Source organism: Anoplophora glabripennis, unplaced genomic scaffold, assembly GCF_000390285.2.
Source record: "Anoplophora glabripennis isolate ALB-LARVAE unplaced genomic scaffold, Agla_2.0 scaffold51, whole genome shotgun sequence".
NCBI lineage: Eukaryota > Metazoa > Arthropoda > Insecta > Coleoptera > Cerambycidae > Anoplophora > Anoplophora glabripennis.
Window position 1 is genome coordinate 1,171,320 of NW_019416324.1, and position 5,829 is coordinate 1,177,148.

Genomic DNA, 5,829 nt, shown 5'->3' on the forward strand with positions numbered 1-5,829 from the left:
CAATGGTTGGGACATGTCGCATACGAGATCGGGAAAAAAGATGCTATACCTAAATAAATGGACTGTTGCGCGCGACAGGTAAACATGCAGGATGCTCGGGAAGATTTATGCGGTGCGCTGTATCGATTTCGAAATTCTTTCGGTAAAAAAATCTGATGCAAGGTCTCGGAGACGAGTATATCAGGTCCGTCGATAAAGCTAAGCGAGGGCTGCGGGTGCTTTAGAATGACTAAAAACGGGAGTGGGTTGCGAAATTTACATAAACAAATGAAATTTACATAAAGGACAGAAAAATAAAGAAAACGACGGTATGGACCGAGTCTGAATTAAAAAAAAAAATCAAAATGATAAAGAAAAATAATGTAATGTCACAAGCAAGTTTATTAACGACAGAGACGACAGAGGGTTATTTTAAGAAAAAAATTGTCTCAGAATTGCTTGCTTTTGAAACATACTGAGCAAAAATGTATTTTTTCAGGCGTTAAAACTTAAAATTTAATTAAATAACTAATTTGCATTTCTTATTAACAAGTTCTACAAAGTTATATGCTCCGACTTAATCTATAAACCAACAAATCAGCGAGTGTCGTTTAACATGACGCTAATCACAACAAATAGAAGAACAGCTGTCTGAAACTGTAGTATTATAATCTATTTAAATGTCACAAACATTTTTCGCGCCGTCTCTATAGGCGGACTAACGAGAACATGGCTCGTAGCCAAAATACGTATAAATTAGGCGTAAAAAAAGTGTTACAAACACCAAGACATTTTACAGTTCTAGTAAAAATTTGTCACTGCTTTCTCTGAGAGTGAAAACTGAATCGGAATGGGGTTAACTTGATCGTTGTCGATAACTATGAACACCTTGCAACTTCGCAATTGAGACAATTATTTCCACTTCTTCAACAATTGACGACGAGACAATATTCTATGTCTCGTTTAAAGATAAAAAGTTGACAGAGTATGAAGTTTTTGTATTGACAGATAAACGAAAAATTAAAACAATTTTTTTATCAAGAAATTGTTGAAGAATTATCTAATAACGCCCGAAATGCTTCGAAATGTTCGTTTGGAAGTGGAGCAAATATTTTATTATTGTATGGAAGCGGAAATCACGCATCACCCTGTACGTTATGCCCCCTGTAAAGCGGCGACCCATTTCTCGTCACTGATTGGATAATGAGTTCCAAAAGCGTACTTTTTTTTAAGTTTAAATGGTAATTTCATTGCAGGAAATTACTGCCATACTTACTTGGATCATAACTGCGTAATTATAGGTTCATTTAAGTACGGATTCTTAACTGCAGTAGCAAGTTTAACGACGTGGAATTTTGCAGTAGTATGCAATAAATTACCTTCGGATATTAATAAGATCTCTGTTTACCCACAACAACATCAATTTCCAGGCCCTAATTACCTCTGGTATCGCTCCCAGCCCAACGAGTAAACTAAATATTATTTACTCCTATCCGATAGTCGTACATAAATTGTACAAAATACAAAACGTAATAAAAACGTCCCACTTAAATCTATAAAATCGATCGGCCCACACGGCGGGTATTTAAAATAATTGCCGTAAATTCCGTGGATTAAACCTTACACACACACAACAATGGATGAAAATGACCATGGACTTGAGCCAAGTTCGGAAAAATGTAATCTAACGTTCGCTAGTCCATCTGCGCTTGAAAGTTTGCGTTTTAATTATTCCTCTCCCACGTACTTATTTACAGTTACTCACTGAGGTGTCGAGAAAAATGTGTAATGGAACGCACTAATTGAATTCGTGTTAATGGCCGTACCAGTTCCACTCACTGGTTTCAGAGTTGACTGCTAAATCTATAATTAAAGTATAGACGTTTTTTTTTCTCCCAGATAATCAGAGAAATGGTATATTACGTATCAAGGAACTACATATTTCAATATCGAAGACAAATCAATCATTCTTATTTCATAATTGATTACAAACCACGTGACCCGGAATCAACATCGTCAAGAGTTGTGGCCAGCCAGGTCACCGGATCTAACGTCTCTAGATTATTTTTTGTTTGGACCTTTGAAACAGTAATAATGCACAACATCGAAGAATATACTCTTTCATTGCGACTTTACATATTTACCCGTAACAAATTGTCATAGTTGAAATTGTACAGACCGAATCTTATCCTTGTGTATTATTTTCATAGATACTATAAAAATGATCAACTTCAAATTAACTTTATTTTTATAAGGATTTAGAAGTATTTAAGAACAACCAACGCATGTTTACAGTTATAACTATTTTTGAGGAGACTATCAAGGAATTGGAGGATGGTAAGTAATTTTTAACTTTTTCTATATTTATTGTCAGCAGCCTGTGATTGAAGTATTTAGTTATTGCTAGAAAATCCGTTTCTGATATTTTTGTGAATTCGAATAAATATTAAATGATATTGGACCCAAGACAGTTCCCTGCGGAACACCGTATTTTATAGTTTTAGTACACTACTGATCCTGGTGCATTTTTGTTTTTTTTTAACTACTAATAATCTCCTCGGTTTCATATGTATTTAATAAGGAAAATAAACTGGCAGAATTAAAATTTTGTATATTTGCCGGATTAAATGATTAGCTTCTTTTCGCGATAAATAAAAATGATATAACTTTTTTACGTTTCTCCCCCAACTACCCTCGTACTAAGTCAATTAGGGTTACCTTTCCCAATAAAATACACATACTTAACCGAATATAAAACAAGCCGCCTTTAGAGGTCCTCGCAAATCGCGTTTTTAAAAGAATTGCCCTAATTTTTTTCTCATCGCTTTCTACCGCTGTCCTAATTATTTGGCAATGTATTCCTCGGTTAAATTCCAATTCCGGAGGGTTGTTTGAAAACGCCACGGAATTGTAATGGCAATATTATATCGAACAGAATAGCGCTCATCAATTTAGTTCGGAGGCAAACGGGAAAAACGCGAAGAAATTTTTACCTCTAGCAATTATATATTTACGTACACATTTTCCAAATAGCATCCATAAAAAATCGAAGATAGACCCTTAAAGTACCTTAACTACACGTATTTTAAGCTCACGCATACTTTTGCAACAAAAAATGTTTGCCAAATCCAAATAATAATAATACACGATCTGTGTTATATAAGCTAATTGTTTACATGAATTTTTTGTTGGTTATCAAAGAATGACATCATTTTTGGCTGAGATGCACTTTGCGGAATATGACTCAAACCCAAAAAATCGAATTTTGTTTATTTATTTGGCGTTCTTGGAATTTAATTTGGCAAGTAATTACATCACCATAGTATGAGTAGATGAATAATAAAAACGTGACTCATATATTAAATATTTCAGACATTTATCACGATTTAAACAAAAGTACAAGTACATATTACGTACGTGATTTGATCTATCTGAAATGTTTTGTTTTATTGTATTAGCCTACCAAAATATTATGCTGTAATTGGGCATTTGTTTATTTAATAGGAAAAACAATTTCAATGATACTAACAACACAGGCCGATCCTCTAACCCAGAAACCAGAATGTACTTTTCCGATGGTCCAAATTTATCAATTGGCTCTGCTTTTCGAGAAATCCTAACCTAACAGTGCCAAAATATTTGAGGTTATATTATATAGGTAATTTTTTTGCTAAAACCATTAATGGGGTCTTAAAGTGCTATACTCATTCTTTAAAACAAAAAAAATCCTGATATCATTTTTCATCTTTGAGAAATCGCATGAAATTTAGTAGTTTGAGTTATTTCTCGATATTTTAATATACTGACAACATAGCACCGCAAACCTAAATTCATCGGCACCCGGAAGTAGGGATCTTCCATGTTTTTGGGGTCGCTGATCACGAATTTGAGCTCCAAAACACTCTATGACGTAAAATTTTGCAATAAACTTTAAAGTGTCTAGAAATTCGATATATGGCCGATATTTTACGCATTATATCAACTTGGAAATACATTTACACGCAAAAAAGTCTAGTACGCTCAATCCTGAAGTCATAAAGCCCATAAACCCACCAGCATGTAAAAATGCGATTTCTAAAAGACGAAAAATGCGTTTCAAAAAGTAAGTATAATACTTTAACACCCCATCAATGGTTTCAACAAAAAAAATTACTTTTCCATGTAACATAACCTCAAATATGACAAAAAATCGCGAGTTTGGCACTTTTAGGTTAGGATATCTCGAAAACTAGAGTCAATTTAGAAATTTCGACCCCTTATTAGAATTCAGCTCACCAAAATCCTTTGGGAAAATATATTCGTGTTGTTAGGTTAAAATCTTGTCGGCCCGTGAAATTAAAACAAAAAAGACGCAGTCGGTAGGATTCGAACCTACGCTCCCAGAGGGAATCTGATTTCTAGTCAGACGCCTTAACCGCTCGGCCACGACTGCTTACGATTGCAGCTTTCAAAAAATGAGAGGTATTCGAGTATACCAGCGCGTAGTATAGACCTGAAATTAACAATAAATCTGTACTTACAAGAAAGTTGCAAAACATTTAAATCTTTTGAAATAGGTAGACATATGAAATCGCATATAATTATCATGTTCTGCGCGATAGCGTCGCTCCAATTTTTTCATTGCAAGAATAATTTCTGCAATTAAAGAAAACGGCAAAATTCGATGTTTTCCTTAAAATTATTTTCAATTTTATAAAGCTAAGTTTGTTTATCCTAATTTATTCTAAAAGACCGGGCTTTTTTTATTACAACTTGAAACGTACATTATAGTTCGCAAATACAATTAAATTTGCAGTAATTTTTTTCCTCTTTCCTAATTACAGGTATTCCCAAAGAATAAGGGTATTTCTACCGATAATTACTATTATCTGATGATAACATTTAGGCACGCGTTGACCTCGATATTATTTTTAGAGGTAATTTTTAAACAATAAATTACACCTATCGATATGTATAAGCAAACTTCGTTTAAATCGGCTCTTAAGCGCATCATTACGTAGACAAGCCTCTCGGGCTGCCGATAATCCAGAATATAAATAAACATTTTTAGGTATTTAGCTTAACGACAGCCTATAAGTAGCTGCTACCTCATTACCCGTCAAAAAGTTATTGCTTACCCGGTTTCACAACAATGATCTAATGTAACGGGCATCATTTCCGATCACACAAGATATTTTAAGTGTCGGTCTATTTTCGTTTCAACTACACGTGAACTAGCTATACCAGTACATATAATATTTATCGGCGCATATATTAACACCAACAGGTTTTACTTTTACGACTGGGGCCTTGCATAATTTATGGAAAAAATATTCAAACGTCAATACGGAGGGATTTTGTCTGCGTTTATTATAAGTAAGCAATAAAAGGCATAAAAAAGTTGTTGACTCGGATAAATTTACATTTTTGGTTCAGTTGCTCAGGTAAAGTATACATATATGAATTGAGAAGATACGTGCGACGAATTAATATGTCAAGATTTACGTGTAACTGAATTTTGAGACATAAAAAATGTTTTATGCAAACTAGCCAAGGTCGTAAATCTAATATGACAATAAAGGATGGGCCTTCAAAATTAGAAACTACACTCTCCCCATAAGAAAATGGGATAATTTTTTTGTCTAGATGACTATTCCAGTTGATAACATTAATTCTGGTATTGTTAAAAGGACACCGACAGTGAGAAATCCTTTTCTCGGGCAATGATTTTAAGTTTTAAGTGTTTTTAAGTTAACCATGATATTTATTGAAGTACTGTCTGTGAAATATAAATGGTGTCATCTATCGGGCACTTTGTAAGACTAGTAAATATAGCAGTTCCAATAAATTTCAGTTTGCATTTGTGCACGG

General features: G+C 33.9%; 1 non-coding gene across 1 annotated transcript; it reads right to left on the bottom strand.

The window, feature by feature from the left end:
* Positions 1-4,329: 4,329 nt before the first annotated feature.
* Trnas-aga lies at positions 4,330-4,411 on the bottom strand. The gene has a single exon. It is a non-coding gene; the product is annotated as a tRNA-Ser (tRNA).
* Positions 4,412-5,829: the final 1,418 nt, after the last annotated feature.